General features: G+C 34.2%; 1 protein-coding gene across 8 annotated transcripts in view; it reads right to left on the bottom strand.

Moving 5' to 3' along the window:
• LOC108000293 (tyrosine-protein kinase Btk) overlaps nt 1-22,807 on the bottom strand; it is a 152,409-nt gene that overhangs the window by 7,271 nt on the left and 122,331 nt on the right. The window contains exon 1 of one of the 8 annotated variants that reach the window (XM_017060540.3): nt 13,086-15,393. The exons of 6 other annotated variants lie outside the window; for them this stretch is intronic. The gene's annotated coding sequence lies outside the window, so the exon portion shown is untranslated. Of the gene's footprint in view, nt 1-763; nt 3,505-13,085; nt 15,394-22,807 lie in introns of those variants that run through there. One more of the 8 variants, XM_028668004.2, reaches the window with a different exon arrangement.

Genomic DNA, 22,807 nt, shown 5'->3' with positions numbered 1-22,807 from the left:
CTCTCTCTCTCTCTCTCTCTACTTTTTTCTCTTTCGTTCTTTTTTTTTTTTTTTTTTAAAGCAACGTATCAACGCGTCAATCGAGAGAATGGAACGATCGAACGATTTATATCGACGTTCGATTTTTCTAGGAACGTTATTTCTGTTTTTTCCGTGCAACATCCTGTATTCTTTGTATTCTCAATTAGCACGACGCTTAACGAGCCTCGGCTCGTTAGCCGGCCGATTCGTTGATAAAATACACGTTACAATTCAACCAGCTAGACGTCCGTTTTAATTACTTCTTCTCATAAATCACCTGTATTTTTCGAGCTGTCAAGTAAGAGTTGTTTAAACGATGGAATTACTCCCTGTGGAATTACTTTGTGTCCATTGTACGTTTTTTTTTTTCAACGGTGTAAAAATGTATAGAATATTATGGTAATTAACACGTTGATTCTCGCATTCCCAACGCAATTTAAAGTAAATGGCAATTCTTTTTTGTTTGTTTCTTCACTTCTAACTCCTGTCCAAGAGTCTTAATTAATTATTACACAACACAATGTTGGACAAATTTTACATCGAGGAAAATTCGTCTAATTTAATTTTGTCTAGCGTATATAAAGATTCTTATCCTAGACAAAAAAAAAAAAAAAAAAGGAAAGAAGGAAAACTTAGAAGTTTAATCGAACATCGGGAATTTTGTGAACCGTGTAACGATGATTATCTCATTATTCAAAGTCGACAACGATCAAAGAATTCTTTCCCCATTTAAACCACGTACCGGAACGCGTCCAGAAACTCCATCGGATCCATGATCCAGCCAAATCCAGCCATCGAGATCCTCTCACACCTCCTTCCACGCCACTTTTTCAAAGATGCTATCTTCCACCGAGCGAAACCGCGAGAAAAACCCTTTCACTTGCACGCGAATCACACTCCCGCGCGACTTCACCTCTCACGTGCTCTCAACTCTCTCAACTCCTTACAACAACATCCGATCTGGAGAAAGAAGAAAAGAAACTTACTTGCGTTAAGAAAGGAGAAAAGAGAAGAAAGGGAGAGGGGAAAACGGAAGCAAAATTCAAACCAAAATGATTCGAGAGAAGAGACTCGAATTCGAGATTCAAATACAACAACGGTTTACCGAAACACGTGGGCGGAAAGACTGGTGCCGTTTCTGGCGCAAGGAAACGAGTTGGGATCGTGAGAAGGGCGAATAAAAGGGAAGCGGGAGTGCAGGTGCGTGCACCAAGCCCGTGGATGGCGGAATATCAACGGTGAGCGAAGGACGATACCACAGCTAGTCTCCACCCTGTCTAGACAAAATCAATGCGACCTCAACCTCCTGCATCCCCTCCAGCATCCCTTAGACCGTTCAACGTCCCCACGTGCGTGCCTGGCTGGCTGGCTGGCTGGCTGGCCGCGTCCCTTCTCTCTTCCCGAACTTCCTCTTCACGTCGAGTTTCATTACCGGAAGCAGTCTGCTGCTCCACTCTATGGAGTGTGTGCTAAGTTCATGGATACAAGTTGCTACTTCTCTCTTTATTCTTCCTCTACTTCTTCTTTTTCTTCTACTTACGCGAGCCTCTTCTTTGGCGGATTTCTTTTGTTATTTCTTTCTTCTTTCTTTTTTGAACGAGGATGTTTTTTCTTCTTCTTTTCCCTCGATATCGAGCGATGGCTTCTCTTCGGGTTTTTTCCTAGGAGTTGAGTGACGCGAGAGATTGAAATTTGTATAACTTTTCTTCCAATTGTATTATTTCGATCATTTTTCTTAACTTGAAAATATCGAAAATTGCATAGCACGAAATTGGAAGAATTAGAAGAAGCTTGTACTCCATGCTTAAACAAGGAACCATATTACGCTCCATTTTTATTCGATTATCCACGTAAACCGATGAATTTTAGGATGTTCAGCTGGGAGGCTCGATGCATTAAAATGCATTAATCGCAAAAATTGACGAGCCATGGATCTCCCTTCCCCCCTTCGAATGAAATAAAAGGATTAATCTCGACCGACAGAATCGTCCAGGATTAATTGCTCTGTTCTGCCGGTAAAACGTTGGCCAGAAACGCGAAACTTCCATCGACAGAGGTGACACGGAAGCTGGAAACGGTGGACAGGTGACCCGTTTCCGGTGTGCACACCTCTCTCTCTCTCTCTTTCTCTCGACACACGCGTGGTCGATCGTGGAACGAATGCGAATATATTATCACTCGCTCGTTACCGAATGTTTGATATCGTTTCCATTTTTCATCTTTTTTTTTTTTTTCGTTTTTCTCTCGAATCGTTGCTCGACAACTCGAGGCGTAAAAATACAGTCGGCCGGTTACGTTTTATGGCCGTGGCCCGTTCGTTGGACACGTTTGAAATTGATGACGAGGGATTTGTTATCCGTTATTTGACAAATCGCGTTGATGAGAGAGTGCTTTCTCGCTCGACTCGCTGATTTTTCTTTTCTCTTTTTTTTTATGGCATTCATTTTTTTATGTGTGTGTAAATGTGTGGATACATAAGGTTTTAATAGGCGTGTTCGTTTGTTCAATTCGTTTAATTCGTTTAATCCAGGACAATTACGCGAAGATTCTTTTTTTTTTTTTTTTGTTTAATCGCAAACCATTTGAACGAAATTCGCCTGACAAGATCGTTGTTTTTATTTTAATGGGATAATTTATCACAGAAATGAGAAAGGATTTAAACAAGGGAATTAAAATAATTACGATAATTGCGCGACTGCAACGATTATACCAGGCTATCTTTGAGAACAAATAATTGCATATGGTAATTGAAGTTGTCTTGGAAATTCCAATATACGCGTCGAGATGTAATCGAGAGAAACAATACTTTGAAAAATTTCCATTCATCGAAAGCCCGAGCCTATGATTATATTTCACAAGGAAATTAAGTAAGACACGACGGAATTATCACAACGGATCGAGAATATTAATATAAATCAACAACATTTCATCCGAACAAACAATTACGAGGTTATGAATCTTCGTACGATAATTTATATATACTTCTTATTCTTCTGAATAAATACACAAATAAATGTACACGAAAGAAAAAAAAAAAGAATTCGAAAACGAAGAACGAGAAATATACGATGCATCGAATTCGCTAGGACAGAAAGGAAATTGTCATCGAATCGAGTGTGTTATTCGTTTATCCTCTCCGTATCCATCACGTGATGGGGATCCATTGTTGACTAACCTGACCAGAGAGATATCCCCTCCCCTAGATCTGTCTTAGAAAAGTTGGAGGGAGAGGATCGACGAGAGAAGGAGACGGCATTCGTATTATGGAAACTGATGGATGGACGGAGGATGATCGATATTCGTCGAATCGAGAGGGTCGAATCGCGACGATTCTTCACAACGTATCGAGAAATCGTCTTTCGGGTCGAGAGTTTAACCGTTGGGAAACGCCATCGGGGAAATCTTCCTTCCCGCCCTTTCCTTCCGTAGAAAGCTTTATTGCCGCGTGATTCTCGATATTATTATTGCACGAGCTCCACTCTCCAGGGATTTTTCTTCGTTCCTGCAACGTGTTTGTATGATTATATCCGCTGTAATTTCTTTTTGTGTGTGTGTGTGCACGCACGCGCATGTGTGTGCTTGTTAAAATATTTTTATTCGAGAGTAAAAAGGTGCTCTTTTGTCGGAATTGGAATTCATCTTTATAAATTTAATTATATATATATATATATATATATATATATATATATATATATATATATATATTGATAATTGTAACGTTAAAGAAGAAAATAGATTGAATTATTTCGAAATATATATATAAAAGAGTCGTAATAATCTTGAAACTGTAAGATCGTGTTCTATTTATGAAGTGATATATCGTGCCATTAATTTTTTGAATGGGTTATGGGTCTCGAGAGAAAGATTGATTTCCTCCAGAAAGGGAAAGAAATTTTGAAAGGATTTTCCTTCGCGAATCTGGCGATGATTCTAGATTTGACGCTTTATCCCCGGTGGCGTGTTTATACCGCGATAAAGAGCGGCTTGCTTTTGGGTATCTGGGGCGCACAAATCAAGCCATAATGATCTGCTAACGTCGAACTTGAACGCAGAAGGCAGAAGACTTCCTTGAGAGAGTCGTTATTTCGGTCAAGGAATAGTATGCTCCTTCTTCCATCTTCTCTCCTTTCGTAATATAATAAGTTTGAATATATTGGTCGGCTACAGGTGTCTAAAAATTTAAGGAACGCTTCGAGTTAAAATGAGACGAGAATAGATCCCTAGATGCGGCTTATCTATCGCGTAATTTAACTTAAAACTCGATTACGATTCTTATTGAAAATAGGAAAACTTTAAACCGCTGTATCTCCGAAAATAATAACTTCCGATTAATGAATCGGCGATCGTTAAAAGCGCAGAAGTTTGTACTTTAAAACGCATTTTCATTTATCCTGATATGACTTCCGGGTCCCGAGATATCATCGTGTAAAGAAAAGGATAATTTTTAATCGTTGAAAAATACTATTAAAAATTAGGAAAACTTTAAACCGCTGTAACTCCGAAGATAGTGACTTCCGGTTAATGAATCAACGATCGTTAGAAGCGTAGAAGTTTGTACTTTAAAACGCATTTTCATTTATTTTAATACGACTTCTGGTTCCGGAGATTTCGTCGTGTAAAGGAAAAGGTAATTTTTACTATCTTCGTTCTTATCGGTTACTCGGATCTTTCGCTCGCACTTTGTCTCATTGATTTATCCCAAACTTCAGACTAGATGCAATTCAAGAAGCATATGCATATGCATTTCTAGGAAAAAATGTAGGTCACTAGGCGAAGAACTCGTTCATAATTTTTGCATCGTTTTAACGAAGACTTTGAATCCTTGTATCTCGACAACCGATGAAAATATCGGAATGAAACAAAGAAGGATTTCAACGGCATAATTTCCTCTATTTTTTTGGATAAGTTTCGATGAATAAAATTTTTTATTTTTTTCACAAAAAATTTTTTTGTAACTACGTGATTATAATAACGTAAAATATATATAGCGATTTAAATATATATAAAACCTGCGTTTGGAATCTTTATAATTTAACCGTTAAAAGTCAGAAAGAATTATACGAATTATGTAAAATTATAAAAGTAATAGGGATAATCTATATTCTTCGAAGGGAACACCGATTTCGGATAGTCACGTTTAAATAAAGTTTAAATCAGGATATCATTTCCTTCATGTAAAATACCTTCATTCTCTTTTTTGTTCTCTTATAATTACGCTTAAATACTTTCGGTATAGTTACGTCCTTCCCGTTGAAAATTGAATTTCAAAGAAGGCTGATTGCGTTTTCTCCCTAAAAATTGTTACGAATTTCAACGAAATGGTATTACCATACCAGAAATACAAAAATTTTAATTATTTCCCACTGATCGAATTTTATCACAAAATTGCATAATTCATTATACGTAAAATTCAGAATTTCCACGGTATTATAAATTTCAAAATATTCAATTTTATTTTTGCGCGACCGCTATTAAAATAGGTCGTTGTAATTACGTACCGTGGAAATATCGATAGATTTTTTTAAATATTTTACATTTTTTAATATAAAAAGGAACATTTGTTTATTTTTTGTTTTAAATATCTTATTAATTTAATAAAAATATCATTTTTTATCATTTTATTACTACAAATATGAAGATACATAAAATTATTGTTCTTTTTAAATATATAGCATTATTTTTTCAAATTCATTAACTAAAATTAATTTTCTCTTCTTTCTTGATAAACGATATAATATAGATCCGATCGGAAATGGTCACATCCTGTTGCAACAAACATTATCAATCTACTACGCAAAAAGCGATTAATTATCGTTCGTAATGAAATTAGGAGTGGCTAGACAGATATAATATGCTCCATTGTACAATACTTAATACGTTGGCCGATAAAATGACTGGAACCATTCTAAAGCATTTCAAATTCCCGCGCAAGACATTGGGTAATTACCGACCGCGCATAGACAATAGGGAATTTAAAGTCGTTGCGTAAAAGTAACTAGACTTGTCGGAATGCATCAATCTCCGTTATGCAATCGTATCGCGCCTTCCTTTTCCATCCTTGCGCTATTCTCTCTCGTTTTAATCGCTAAAATTTTAATTATCCTTACGAAACCGAGTTATGCATGATCGTATCATCAACGTCTCGTGATGTAATCGAAATATAGGTTATGTACGTGTCGTCGAACGATAAGAAGGACGAAATGGGAAAGACACGTTTATGGAACGATTCAGGAGAAAGTTTTATAATAAATTTGTGGTGGAGAGAATGGATTACGTGATATTCCTGTAATTGTTTTGGCACGATTTTACATCTGAGGAAAATAGAATTTCAATATTTTTTGAAATAAAGGGATAAATAATTCGCTTGGAAAATATATTCAACGAAGAAGTAGATAAAAATACGAAATTTTGAGGATCTTTTTCAAAACCTACTTAAATATCTAAAGATTCATATTTGCAATGGACAAATACAAAGAAAATTAGTCTCGAAATAGGCCAAGAGCCGAGATCCTCAAATTGCATTTCTGAGAGTCACGAGTGCCACACGGCAGACAGATCCATGCGATTAAATTCCCAAAGATCCAATTTAACTTCGAGGCCGTGGAAATTTATTTCGTTCCACAGGAATTGTAAGGCGAATCTTTCGATAAATCCGAAAATTTTGATCGCATCGTCGCTGATATCCAGACACCCGGTTCGTCGTTTAATTTAGATTAAAAATAATCCCGCCCATTCACCTGCGACCTCGCCGCGTATCTAACTACCTAACTTCTTAATTAGTGCACCGAATAACGTTGCTGGTGGATCGGCTCGCTCCATTCGGTTACGTAAATTTCTTGGAATATTTGGAGTAGAATTTCCTAGGATAGTCTAAATTGTCCGCGTATTCCGTGAGATCGGAATACAATCAAGAGTTCGAATGAAATATTGTTAAATCGCTTTTAATTTCTCATTTGGTGGAATAGATTCGAGATTAGGGGGAAAATTATTTTGAACTTGAATCGTTGGAACGGAATACTACTTGCAATACAGAATGATCGTTTTGAATTACTCTTCGTTTCCGTTTTGCACGAGGATCGTCCAGATCGTAACACGAATCTCAATTATAATATCAATTTTTTGAGATGATAATTTTATCTTTTTTTCATTTTTCAATAGAATTCCACGAAATATATTTGACTAGTGGAATAATTTCTGTATTTCCGACTGTAAAATTTTCCAACCTGGAAAAATTCAACTTTCTAAATTCTTCAATTTTATGGAACGTTATCAATCATCATCACTCGTTTCGAATTGATTCGAAAACGAAATTCAACGTTTTCTTAAAATTCTCCGACGATCCCCGATCGATTAACCGATCGTCCGAATTTTCTCTTAGCCAACTCAATAAATTCTCACGAAACATGGTGTTAATTTCTTCAAATTTTTGTCACACGTGTCATCGTAAATATTGCTCGAGGGAAGAAAAATGGAAATTTTCGAACGTGCGTCAATCAAAGGTACATCCACCTCCCCTTCCCCTCCTCCAGCAGCTCAACGTGCTCCCGTCCCAGAAGAAGGGATCAAGAGGGCAAACGTCGGCGCTTGGGTGCATGCATCCCTGTTATGCAAGCAGACATTATATCCCGGCCGAGAGATCGATCTTACAAACCCTCCCTCCCCCAATTGCATTCGCAGACAATACACACCGTCATCCAACCCCTTTTCTCTCTTCCCTCGACCTTTCTTATCTCTATCCATTGAGCCGAGCAGGAGGAACGATGTAATTTATCCCGCTTATTTGATGAAACCGCTTAAAACCGCTTTTAAACCGAGCTTTCAATCATTTCGAGGTTGAGAAAATGCACAATTTCCCCTCCCCCTTTCTCTTTCTCTCTCCCAGCGGCCGGTTATCAGTTATATAGTCGGTTTAATCGGCACTCTTCCCCTTCTCGGCCCATTGTCTTCTCGTTGCATTCAACGGAAGGAACGGATCCGGCCACCACCATCACCCCCTGGCGTTCGTTTCGTGTTTTATTAATTTCCTTCCACGGTTAATTCGTTTCTTTTCCTTTTTCCTCTCTCTCTCTCTCTGTTATTCCTTTTTCATCGATTACTATTCGGGAGAGAAGGAAAGAGAGAGAGAGAGAGGAGAGAGTGTCGATGACGCGACGAGGAGGATAATATTTAATATTTTTGAAGATTTATATCGAATTGAGTGATTTAATTTTATATAATTCAGATTATAGTTATTACTTTCTCGAAATTTATATTTGTTTATATATGGAATAATTGTGGGAAGATTAAATAAGTAATTAATATTGCTTGATCACGATCGATAGCTGTAATTTTTTTTTCCAGGCAAAATCCAAGGAAAAGGAAGTTAAAAAGAAAAAAACGGGAGATTCGAACGAGAGATTGGGAGACAGTCAGTTGAAAGTCTCTCATCCGCGAGCGGCTCATTGTCTGGTGCATCGATTTTTGGTCGGAAGGGAGGCTGCCCATTGATACGTGGCCCGAGAGAAAACTTTTTCCCCCCTTTCGAGAGCACGAGTCCACGGGATTATTTACCGATACAAAACGCACCTCTTTATCCCGAGTGAAGATTGTTTACGATTGGAAGTTGTTGGCTCAAAGCGGATACGGGTAAATCGTAGAAGAATTGTGGCCGGTGAGAGTCGATCGAAAGGGATTTTAATTAATTAAATTCGAATCTAAATAAATTTTTCTCTATTTATTCTATCTATCTCCTTCGTTCGAATATTCTTTGCAAAAAAAAAAAAAAGAAAAATTTTTATTTCAGATTTTTATCCTCTCTCTCTCTCTCTTTTTAATTATACTTAACACTTAGAGAATTAAATTTAGAAATTAATAAAATAATAATATCCCCTCCACGGTTTTCTCTGAAATTATTATTATTATTGTTATTATATTTCAGATGCATTCAAAAATTATTCAAAATCACCACTTTGAATAATTTAAAATAATATGTGGGACAAAGGGTGGTGGTTGTATAATCTTGGCTGCTGGAAAAATTGAAAAATTCGAAGAAGGAGAATTGGACGACGAGTGGATCAACGAAAGGATTTCGCGAAAGAGAGAGAGAGAGAGAGAGAAAAAAAAAGAAAAGAAATTCGGCATCGTGCCCACGAAGGAAATTGCAGTGTCACGTTTTGCAAAAATGCCACGCTGTGGAACCTGTTCTCCTGGATTAGTTCCAGATTCGGTGAATATTAAATTGTCGGAGAGCGAAAACTTCGTTCCATTCACTTTTGTAAATCCATAGAGATTCGAGTGCAAATTCGATGAAAGGAAGATAAAGAAAAAGAGGAAAAAAGAGAGAGAAAGAGAGAGAGAGAGAGACAGAGAGAGAAGGAATATCTTTCTCTTCAAATAATAATATTATTAGTAAAACTCATCCATTATTCGAGTTAACTCCATCGTTCTATAACAACGAACGAGATATCTCTCTCTTTCTCGTATTTATTCAGTCGTAAATGTGGCTACTACACCAGAAAGATAAGATAATTTGAAACATTTTGAAGCGTTGTTAAAACGCTCGAAGAAATATAAAAATTTACCATGTAATTTAATATCGAATATTAAAGATGTTCCATATTTTCTGCAATATTCTGAGGGTACGTTGTTTCCAAATGCGAAAAGCGCGCGTCATCGGAGGGACGGATAATTAAAAATTAATTTCCACGAGAGAGAGAGAGAAGGAAATATCGATCGAATTCATTTCTCTTCTCTCAAATAATAGAACTTATCGAATGGAATTAACACTAATTAACGCAATGTCGGAGCGGATGTTAAAAGATCTTCTGTCTTCTGATTGTCGGAGGAGGAAATCGTAAAAGTACCAGGTGGAACCAGGGAGGAAATTGCAGCGCGACGTTTAATAATAATAATTCCAGCAGGCGCCTTTAATCTGGATTGGTTCCAACTTCTTCGAATATTAAGCCGCGCGAATAAAACAACGAAATCACCTTTCACTCGCACGAACTTCTCGCCATCTCCACTCTACTTTTTTTCTTTTCTTCCATTCTCTCTCTCTCTCTCTCTCTTCTTTCTTTACCACTCCCCCTTCTTCCTTCCCCGCCTCTTCTTTTCTTTTCGGTTTCTACGAACTCTCGTGCGCGACTCCCCGTTAAGAGAGATTAAAATTTCCCGCCTTTCTTTTCCCGCACCGACTCTGCTTTGCACCTGTTTCGTTCGTTCTCTTTTTTTATCTTGATGTTTCCCGATGTTGATGAAAAATTTTACGAATAGATATATATTTCTTCTTTCGATTTTTCTCGATTTTTTTCATACGATTAATCACGTGAATTCTCGTGAATTTGTTTTATTCTTGGCATCAAATTATAATGGTAAAACAAATATAGCTGTTTTATAAATATAATCGATATTATTTTATTATTTTATTCAATTTCCATAAATTGGACGTGATCACCCGAAGAGTGAGAATTTTTCAGAAATTATTGAACAATTATGATTAATTGAATAATCATTATTATAATTAAATTATTGAATAATTATGATATTCGTCTCTCTCTCTCTCTCTCTTTCTCTCGTGCCCAATAATTCTATGATTTAAAAAGAGAAAAAGGAATACTCGCAATTCCATAAATTCGTCAAATGATAATCCGTCTCGTGCAATTCGTTGTCTGAAAATCATCGGTAACGTTTGTAAACCAATTATCCAACGCGTGGAAAGGAAAATTAAATTTATAAATTAATGGGCGAGATAAACACAGGTTCGGAGGATGATTTTAACGAGAGAAACAGTTAATCAATCTCGATCCAGCTCCTGTCACGCTTTTTCCACCCGAAAGTTTAGAAGCGAGCATTGAACTTGCAACGAAGGATCGCTCGGAGCTGCTCCATAATTGGGTCTCGAGAAACCTGTTTTCTCCTTTAGTCTCCACTCGACGCCCTAAGAATCCGTAGTATTACTACTCTTGAAACCGGGTTTTTCCTCCCGCCTTCTACTCTCCCAACAATCTTGTTCCCTCCTATTTCAAATATAAATTCCATCCGCGATGCCGCGGTTTCGATTCAATTTTTTTTATCGCGAGTCGAGGATTACCGTTATTGCCGCGCTCTTCGGTTATTTGGGTTAATTGGTCGAATCGAACTCGAGAATTTAGGATTATCGGCCGAGCGAAATTATCGAGCGAGTTGGAAAAATCGAAGAAAGGAACGAATGGATTGTTCCTTTGGTTAAGATTTTCTTTTAACATTTGTTCAATATTTTTCGACTGTGATATAAATTTAATCTTTGATTATTGCACAAGAGGTAGGTCCAGTTCGATATTTAATGAGCTGCAATTCGAAAAATAGAAGTGGAAGTAAATCGTAGCAGTGGAAAAAAATTTCGAATTATGAAATTTTCTCAATTTCTTCGATATAAATTTAAGTTCTGCAATGATATCGAACGAAATTATCTTTCGAATTTTATTTTTTTAACGATTTTCAAATTCTGAAAATTTATTCAGACTTGTGACAATAGTGGAGTTAATTAATTTTAATAATACCCGTTGATTTTTAAAAAGTATTTAATCATCTTCGAGTTAGATGGGTCAAAAGAGCACCGTTGCGGACATTAATATCGGCAGCGGTAATTAGACGTGATTAATTAATCATCGTTATCAATGATGCTGTGAGAGAATAGCAGGAAGAATTGTCAATCGATTAATTGATTCGTTTCCGATACTCGATCCTTTAATATCTCGTAATTAAAGACACGAGTGTCATAAATTGTTATTCGCGGTACTTTACGTTCACGCACTTTTCGCTAATTAATTTCCTCCACGTTGTTCTATAATGTATAATCCAATATCGGAATTTCGAAAAGTCTAAAAGCGATCGAAAATTGTTCGAAATTAAAATCAAGCTGCGATAATCGATAACAGCACGAGATAAACGATAGCTCGTTTTTTTTTATTATTAATAATAAAATAAGAGATTAAAAATCTATGATCCAAGGTAAGAGATAGATCGGTATAATTTTCGAGATAAATCACGAAACGATAAAATAAAAAGATTTTTTTTTATTTATAATTATGAATACCGCAAGGGGGACCGACGTGTTTCAGAAACCTTGTTTCAGGTTCCTGGACACGCTTTCGTGAGTCCTTTGGGTGGTGGCGTACCCACGGACCTGAAGCCAAAGATTAATTTTTTTAAATATATTTTTTTAAGAAAAAAATAAGATTTGATGTATAAAAATATTGAAGATATTTGAAAATCTCTGAATATTTGAAAAAAAAGGATGATAAATATATATACATATATATTATAAAAAAATCTAACCTAACCTAACTTATCAATAGAACTGAATAAAACTCTCTTCAGGATATCGTGTCGAATTTTTTTTTACGAACGAAATTTAATATAATCTAATAAATTTAATATAATCCAATTCAATCAACACTATTAAATAAAAGACGTTTTTCGGAATCGCATTATATTTGCTTTACTACGAAGACAATCGTAACGAAAGAGTTAATGATCGAGAGAAAAGATGACTAATGAAGACTGATGAGCTCGTTCTCACGATCGATCGTGCAAACAAGTTTGATGGTTAGACACAGTGCAACAATTCCGAAAGCAGTAATACCTCAAACGAGATCTATTCGGTCTTGTTACTGTGACTTTACCACCTATGAGGCTTTGAAGTGGACGCGTAAACGCTTTTAGAAATTAGGGCCATTGTGAACTGAGAATTCCATACTGCGTAATATATAAATGTTATTAGATACTCGATGTCAAGAGCAGTGCTAATATTTACGAAGTTTTCGGTCTGATTTTAATCAACGTGATCCATTCGATCATTTCTACATTTTCAGTTATAGAGATTACAAGAACAAATAGTATTGCTTCGTGAAAATCTCTACGTATCGACATTCGTCGATAACTTCTTAATCTTTATACGTTTCGAAATTTTATTATAGCAAAATCTTTATCAAAATTTTTATAGATACTTCTTTTTTCAAAAATTGTTTAATTAATCTACAATGATAGATGATAGAATTTTTGAATATTTATAATACATATTTTATAATAAAATTGATATTAAATACCTTGTTTTTGTAATATATAAAAATGTTGTTCAAGTTTCCGAATATCTATGTCCAAAACTCTGAACACAATGTCTTCTTATTTACCGTACGTAATGTAAAAACTGTGCAATATCCAAATCCCGATAATGAAGACAACGCGATACATCCAACACGAAACTTCCTTAAAAAACCTCTCTCTTCCTAAAACACTGTTACCACTATCGAGTTTGCCAACACGTCTCCACCAGACAAACTGTTAACACTCATCACAGCAATCTTAATGGCCTGGCTTCTACCAATTACCCTTGTTCCTGTTTCACAGTTGTTTTATTCTCGCGAAACGAGACAGTGTTCGGCCGAGCATTCGGAGACAAACGACCACCACTGAGAAAATAAGAGACATAGAAAAGCTTAGAGAAAGAGAGAAGATATAGAAAAAGATATAGATAGAGGCAGAGAAGAAGACAGAAAGAGACACGAAGCAGAGAAAGAGAGAAACAAAGGCATAGAGAGAGATATAAATAGATAGAGATAGAGAGAGAGAGAGAGAAGACAAGGGAAAAAAGAGAGACAAAAATAGAGATGGCGAGAGAAAGAATCGCGAAACACGGAATTGCGGCCGACGAAAAGATTTAATTGCGAGGAAACAGAGTAACTGGAGTGTGCTAAAAGGCTTCCGAAGTGCGCGTAACTACGTTAAACAAGCGAGAACCCGTACGCAGAACGGGACGATGTTCGTTTTATTCCCGTCATAAACCGGCCCCAAACATAAAAACCTCTGCGCTACTCCGGGAACAATGGCCGACCGGAAACGAACGACCGGTCCGAACTGACTGACTCTGTTCTTTTCACGATGCATCGTCGATGCTTTCGATCTGTTTAATTCTTTCGAGATTTCGTTCTCGAGAAAAGAATAGCCTATGATATATAAAAAATCGTTTGGATCAATCGAGTGTTAAATTTTTTTGTTTGATCGAATATTAATCAATACTTTAATCAAAAACTTTATTTGAAATAAAATTTTTTTATTAATATAATCAGTGCAGATTTGAAATGATTAATTCTTGAATGTTTTAATTTGTCTTAAATTTGTGATACTATTTGTGATAAAGTAACAAAACTGTTTTACCGATCTAATATGGCTGATATAAGTTTGGAATAATCGATTATTGAATTCTTTGTTCTGTGTAAAATTTAAATCTATATAAAACACGACATAAAATATTCAATAGCAAAGAACATATGACGATATATTTAAGAGTGAAATAGATTTTTATTCCGATTTTATTTTTAAAGTTGTGTTTATAAAAAGTTTAATTTGCATTGCTATATTTATAAGCCAATAAAATAGTAGAATTTATCGTCTATGGATTACGATTCGAGTCTAATCAAGGTTTCAAGAGGATCTTTCTTTAAGAATTAGATAAGCAGATTGAGATGTCGAGAACGGAATATCCAGACTAACGAGGAAATCATTTCGTGGCCTGATCAATTTGGAGGAGTTCCACCTGGACGACAATTGAGTTATCTGTTGGCGAGCTAAAGAGAAAGCTATATGAGTTTCAATTGGATCGATAGTGTTGCCGAGCATGCGATTCGATGGATTGCTGTATCTAAAGTTATAATCAATTGACATCTATTCAGGAAGATATATGTTCATTGCATCGATTTTCATAAGTTTGAATATAATCAAATCCAGAATAGTATATCTGGATTTTATAATTTCGAATATCTTTCATAGATTGATATTTACTTATGTTTTTAAATTAATGATTTATGATTGAAAATTGTCAAAATGATTAACGATAAGATAAACTATAGTTGGAAATATTAAATCTTCGATTCAATAAAATCGAGAAGATGGGTTTGATTTGATCGACATATGGAAATGTAGATATGATCAAGTGGAATAAATTGAGAAACAGGAAATTAAATAATAGTTTGAAATATCCAAGTGAACGAGTATACCAAAGTATAATAATTAATGACAGAATTTAGTTATTGGAATTAGATGTGTTCAAACCATCTAAAATACTTTAATTACACTTTAATTTAGGTTTCTTTCCATCCCATTTCGCGAGATTAATGCTAATAAAAAAATAACATGCTGTGAATTGAATTAAAGAAGAGGATAACAATAAGATAAAGGCGAAACTTAATATTGAAATCAATAATTATATCAAGATTTGATATATGAATTATATGTATATTGAATCTGTCTTGAAGATTTTCGGAAAAGATTACGAAATTTTTTAAAACTTGGCATTTAATGCTACTATAGATTATTGTGAAATGATGTTTGAAAATAAAAATAAATTTATAACATGTTTTCAATCATTGAGTATTAAAGAAACTAAAAATTCTAATTAGAGGTAATTATAACTAATATTTTTGTTCAAAAATATTCTGTTTTTTATGATCTGTATGTAAGTTTTGTCGACAAAAACTTCTATTATAATGATTAATAATATTTTCAAAAATTGTTCATTTTATTTCAGCTCAACTCCATGAAGAATCGTGATCAATTCAGTATATTACATTAAGTATAATTTTTTGAAAGGGATTAACGAGAAGCCCAGGAATAGCCTAATCGCTTAACCAACCGACGATTAATGGGCTCGTATTAAATCAGCTCATTTATAGGGGCTGTGTGTAGCTAATTTCGCTAAATGCATCACCTGTCCGTGGTGCAAATGTGTTCCTAACTTGGTCGAGTTGGAATCGAAAACGATTATTAAACTCTTTACCATCGATTCATTTATAAATTCCAAGCATGTGTCTGTGTGAGAAATTAGAACGTAATTAATGTCATCTAGAGGCGTGATTATACTTGAATCGAATCATTTCCAGAACTGTTATAAAATATAAGTGAAAAAATATAATTTTATCGAGTTGGAATATTTCATGTTACGAATCGAACATTGGAAATGACAAAGAGTTCAAAATTCGATAATTTTTATTTTGATAATTTATTGATTAGATTTTTTTTCTTGTAAAAATTAAGTTTAAGTTCTGGAAATCTAGGATGTTCATAGATATATGGAAAATTTAAATATTCAAAAAGTATAAAAAGGCAAAAAATGTACAAAAACACAAATGTAAAAAAAAAAAAAAAAAAAATATAGAAAAATACAAAAAGTTAAATGCAAAACATTTTAAGAAGGTATTGATAAAAGTTTTTCTGCAGTTTTTTAACGTTAAATAATCCTTTTTGGTAAGAAGTCTGTAGTTGCGATATTCTATGAGCGAAATGGGAAAGCTGTTAATTTAAGAGACTGATTTGATTTGCAAATCAACGACAAGATGGTGTCGCGATTATCTATGGGAAAGGAGTGATTTAAGTGGGTGGCTTAATTTAAAAGTTGATTGCAATGCGATAAGAAAGAATCTATTATAAAAATAAAAATTCCTGCTATTCGTCGAATTTAAAAAAAATTATAATTAGCATAGCTACGAATTTATTATTAAAAATTGAAAAGAATTTTTTAAAAAATCGTTCTATTAACTTTTTAGAAATCCAGAATAATATCTATCGGTATAACAATGTTTAAATTTGAAAAAAAATTGAGAAAAATTAAATTACTTTTTTAGTATTAACTTTTTGCCATTGTGAATATTTATTTAAATCGTTCTAAATCATCGGTAAAGCAGGAAATAAATTTGCCCGACCTCGATTAAAGTAACAGCCGGTACCGATTTGAGGCTAGTTACCGTGTTATTAATACATAGCGATCGCTTATTAGAAAGTTCAGTCTTTTCACTTGGTAAAAAAGGCAAAACAAGACTGCGTATCGAACTCTATTTTCGTACAATATGTGCGCTACATCCTGAAACCCGGTCACGTTCCGCTATTCGAGTGCATTTCATTTAAATTCTCTCCTATTGAGATATTTCGACTGGAAATGAAGACGAAAGAGAAGAATCATGTACCAATCGAGCAAAGCTTAAAACATCCTTCCTATCTGTTACAGAAGATATATTTATTATTGTTTTCATTTAATTATATTTATTATTTTGAAAGAAAAATTATCGAAAGGATTAAATTCAGGTATGACTAATAGAAAATATACACAGACGAAACGTATTTCCCGTGTGTACGTGCACATGTATTGATAAATATGTACATACACAAACAAATATATACGCATACACAGAAGCCGCAAATGGTAAATAGACACACACGTAGATTGAAACGCATAAATACACACACACATATGAGAGAGTAAGCAGAGCACTATTATGAAATCGAGTGAACATAATATTGATAAATTATAGATTTTCATTTCCAAATAATAAATAAATCGATTTGAATTATGTTGTGAAAAGATTATAGATGTCTCAACGATGTAAAATATTTTGGAAAATATTTCAAATATGTAAAAATTTAGATTACACCATATTTTTCCATTATTAACATCAATGAATTATATTTCGTTTATTTCAAAATTTTTTAAATAAGTTAAATCTTTGGAAATTCAAGCTATGTATTACAAGAGGAAACGTAAACGAAATTTCGAAAAATTACGCAAATGTCTTGCATTTGGAATGCCTGGCTTTTTGTTTTTTTCTCTTTCTTTTGCAATGAGTGTCGCGTCAAATTTCGCCGAACATTTTTCTCTGACATTTGCAATATTTGCAATATCATGTAATGCACGCGTGAAATATCTTTTTCGAAGGTAGAATAGAGAGTGTAAAACGAAGATACGTATTGCAACAATGATAACTTTGTGCAAAAAGCGAATTTCGAAACGAGACGACAGATTTTCTCATCTCAACGAAACTTTGATTTTGATATCACGCATGGAAAACATAGTATACTATAAGTAATTGAAATATTGTAATTAATTTTTTATTTTTTTTTGTTCATATTAATTGAAAAATTGTTAATCATTCTATTCTTTTATCTTTTTTCAGATTAATTAGAAAATGTTTCAAGAATGTATTTCCAATTCTTATTTAATATATTTTCTGTAATATTCTCTCCAGCATACGTTCTATTCTTTCTCATCGCCAAAGACATTTCCTCGATGACGGTGAAGCTTCATTTCCATCCACGTGGTCGTTAAATTATAAATTACACCGTCGAGGAGAAATATCCGAAGATGTCGTTGGCTGTCCCGGCGCAGTATTAGAGCGTCGATCATAATGATAGATTGCCAGTAAAAAAAGAGACTCGAGACGGTGTATTTTACCCGATTCTGGCCCGACACCTTTGCTCGTTTGTCTTTTCGCGCATTAACCATCGACGACGACCCTTCGAGGCACCTGTTTCCGCCAGCAAACTCCGTTTTTGACACACAGTCTATTGTAACAGACAGCTCACTTACGATTTATTATATCTATTTCTTTTTCTGAATCTAAATTTTTTCTTATGAAAGAATGTGTTATATATATTATAATTTTCTGAAATTGAGCGATTTATATTGCACATTAAATATATTATATTAAAATTTTTATCTTCTATCTCATAGAGATAGAAAGTATAAAAATTTCCAATCCAGGGAAACGATTAAGATGATATATCTGACGTACGGAATGTCTACAAATCGTCGTAGAAAGTGGACTGCACGCGACGCGGTTAGAAATCTCTTTGGAATTTCTCCATCGCTGTCTCGGGCGCAAAAACGGATCACTCTCTAAAAACTTCTCTTCTCGATGAGAACAGTTTCCTCGGGATATTAAATTTATCTCGTGAATGAAACGAAATCTTACATCTGAGAAAGAAATAAAGATTGTCTATAAGTCTGTCATAATATAGATCGCTCGATAATAGATTACAACATTTTAGCATTCTGATATTTTTAATTTTTTTATTTAAATAATCAACACACTGTGTAAATTATCGATTTATAAAAAGAATAACGTTTATTATCGACGGATGGTAACAAGACGATTTCAATAGAATAATAGAATAATATAAATTACTAGATAACGAAAAATAACTAGTAATGAAACTATATATAAGATAATTTTAATCGTAAATGATAAGAATAATTAGGCAAAATACCTAGAAATGAATACAGACAATAAGATTTTAATTACGGATATCAAGAATAAATAGACAAAAGTAATTATGTACAATAAAACTAGAACAAGTCGTTATAATATTAAATGTCTCAGTATCCCTCCATCCAAGTAATATCTTGAATGTTTCATTTCTCTCGGAACGATAATAAAGAGTGGTAGTAATCTCGCGGAGGAGGCTCGTGATATTCGACTTCATTCATCGATTCCAACATATATACGTACACAATTTTCCCTTTCCTACTACTTCGTTGCCTCCTTGTGGCATGAATTCGACACACACGAAGCACACAAACCTCGCCAGATATCCGAACAATTTCCTTTTCTTCTTCGAGCGTGGCGCCGCCTCTGTGGCCCTGGAGAATGCTATGACACCATTGTCACATTTCGAAGATTTTTCGGTAATCTGCATTTCAATCTTCAAAATAATGCACATGGGACTTCAATTCGTAACGTATTCTTTCTTTTCTTGTCTTTTTTCAACGTATATACCGAATTAATAAACGATTATTACACATCTAATTTAGATCTTTGATAAAATATTTTCCAGTTAAAGGCTGAAAAACTATTAATCGAAACGAGACTCGAAATATGAAAATATTTTATATTAAACAATTTCATATTATCATAACACAACGATTGTTACAAAAGCTCATAATTCTTTCATCATGAGAAATAGTAAATGTGTAAGAAGAACAGGGTAGTGAAATTGAAGATCCAAGTGAGACAAAGCTGCATATTTTTCCATGTTAATGCTTAACCAAACTAAATACGACTTCCTCAAGAATATTTCTCGAATATTCAAACATCTCGAACCAATACCAATTGAAATCCTCTCGGACAGCATTCGAATACATTTCCACGAGAAGAAGATATTTCCAAGCCTTCGTTTTCATCTAAAGAATTAAAAACGACATTTTCAACATGTAGGAAGAGTATCTTTCACGCAACGTTCCTTTCTCCCTTCTTCTGAGTATCTTGGTGCATTAGAGCGTGCATGCATAGTGATATTAAAATGGTAGCGCAATTAACGAAACACGAGTCTCTCGGTTCGGAAGAAAGATATCTCGATATTTCGATATTTTAATTTTCCAGGTAGACCATTTTTGTGCTTTGAATTCATTTTCTCGGTGGCGACAAAATGATTTTCATTGTTTCTAGAATAAATTCAACGATTTAAAAAAAATTAAAATAGCTTGATGGACAAAGAGAAAAATTACAAAAATCAATATTTTTATTAGATTCGAATTCGGTGTACCTTTATCTTTAAGAAACCTTTCCATTCTTTGTGCAATCATTTCTTTATTCAAAATATTCAAGTGCTTTTTGACAATTAATATTAACTTTAAACATAATTACTTTTACAATAACTTAATTTTTGTCTTAACTTGTGCATAACATTTTGAATAAATTTTATAAATTGGTAGTTCTTGCATTGGATTAATTTCATGGAACATAGAAGATATTATTTTGTCGCAGACTATATATTCATGTACAATCTTTGGTTTCTTATTTATAGTTCAATAATGTGTACAATTTTTCAAATATTTTTCTCCACGTGGATATAAATATCTGATTTTCTTTTTCTCTCTCTTTTCTTTTTTTGTTTTTTGCAGCTTTTCTATAAAAGCATCCAATATCACAAGCAGTCTTTTATAATTAAAGTTTTTCAGTAATACCCAGGGAAAATTCAGGAATGGTGGAAACGTTTGTTTGCTGTTTAATCCTTTGGAATAGGAATAATTCAAGCTGAAGCACTCTCGAGGAAAAAAGAGCTGTGAATTTGGAAAGAATATAACATGACACATGGTGAAGAGAATAATGAAAATCACATGATGAATATTATCCTCAGGTATAACATAATAACAATTGCAATTCGTAAAATAAATTAACTAATTCTCTTTTAAATGTTTATAATTATTTATTTATAGCGAAAAAGTGAAAGGGATTTAAATATCTCTAGTAATTCGATTCATTAATTATTATTGAAAATTCTAGGTCGATCTTGGTTCGATTGTGGAAGAGAAAAAATTCTGGAAATTTGATTTAATCATTTGATTTTGGCTTAATCTGACTTAAGTGTAAACGATAACGAAAATTAGACAAGTTTGGATGGTAAAGGTTTATCTTCTGATCGACTTATCCCAGTCTAATTACAATAACGAAAATTAGATAAGTTTGGACTATATGGATTGCTCTAGACCCATATCTAAAATCAAGTCAAATCCACAGATTTGAATCTTCCAGAAAAATCTCAAACGCGACTTCCGAGTTGAATTTTGAAAAAATTCACTCTCACTTATTTACTTATTTCCCCTACATTCTGCTCGAATTAAAATCTCTAAGATTTCTAATTGTTTTCCATTCCAGATTGAACCATTCAATGTCTCGGCCTCTCGAATCCTTTTTATTCAAAAACGCTTTTCGCCAAATAACAAAATAAGAAAGGAGGGAAAGGATTACCGAATAAGGATCGAAAAATCGAGGAGAGGATAAATTTCCACGGCGACGACGATGCAAGAGCGTCGGTGAGAGTTTGACCACTTGGGAATCGAATCCTCGCGCGACCTCCACTTTTCCTTATCCCCGTTTGACACGTTAAAGAGCCGAGGGATTTATCGTCGTTTTTTCTAACCCCTTGGAAAATCCAAGTGGATATAAAATAAAATGAAACAATTTGACACATCAATCTTGAGCTCAAATTATGTAATTGTATTAAATTTAAAAAGAGAATGGATATTTTGAAAAAGTTGGTGAAATAAGGTGAACCAGGATTTGTCAAAAAAAAAAAAAAATATTCGATCATCTCTCCTCGACTCTTTCAAACGTCCATTTTAGAGTTTCAAGAGTGCGTACTAATCAACAGGGAAACAATGGACAGAGAATTTTGAGATTTTGTGGACATGAATGGGCAAGCTGATGAACTCTCGAGCTTGCACGAAGAAGGATGATCCGCGATAATTGTGCGAATGTCTTGGCACACTCTTGACCTTGACTACACAGAAAAATCAATCTCAACAATTCTAGAATATTATAGAGAGAGAGAGAGAGAGAGAGAGAGAGAGAGAGAAATAATTGAAAAATTTATTTTTAAAATTTCTTGAGAAATATTTGATAATTGGTTATCGATTTTACGTGGAAGATAAGAAACGATGTTTATCAAACAATGGACAGAAACGTGGGGTACGTATCAAGTTTGGAAACGGCTTAATTGGTGGGAGGAACGAATCGACCAGAATCGACCAGATTTTATCGGTTTATTCCTCGAGAATCGTCGATCCAGAATCCTGTGAACCGGGTAAAAAGTATCTTCCACGATATCGACGCTTTTGCTCACGATGGCAGGAGTTGGATTTAATTGGCTTGGCCGGCCAGATGACCTGTAATAAATCGTAGAAAATAACAGTCGAACGAGCAACGATAGCTTGGAAACGATTCTGAATTCGATGAAACGTTTTTTTCTTTTTTTTTTTTTTTTTTTTTTAAGAAGGAAAAAGAAATTTCCTTCGTGCGTTAGAACGCGTGTTGCAAATACGAGACTCAATACGCCGACTAGAAAAGCAAGTATTTTCGAAGTATTCCCCTCCTTCCTCTTTCTAAATTTTTTTTTTTTTTTACACGACGTGCAAAATCGAACTCGAAAAGTTTTTCGTTAAAATTTCTTCGCCAATAATGTAACGGATAATCCACCGGCAATTAAATTAAATAGCTCGGTATCG

Source organism: Apis cerana, linkage group LG16, assembly GCF_029169275.1.
Source record: "Apis cerana isolate GH-2021 linkage group LG16, AcerK_1.0, whole genome shotgun sequence".
NCBI lineage: Eukaryota > Metazoa > Arthropoda > Insecta > Hymenoptera > Apidae > Apis > Apis cerana.
This window is presented reverse-complemented; position numbering and strand designations above follow the sequence as displayed.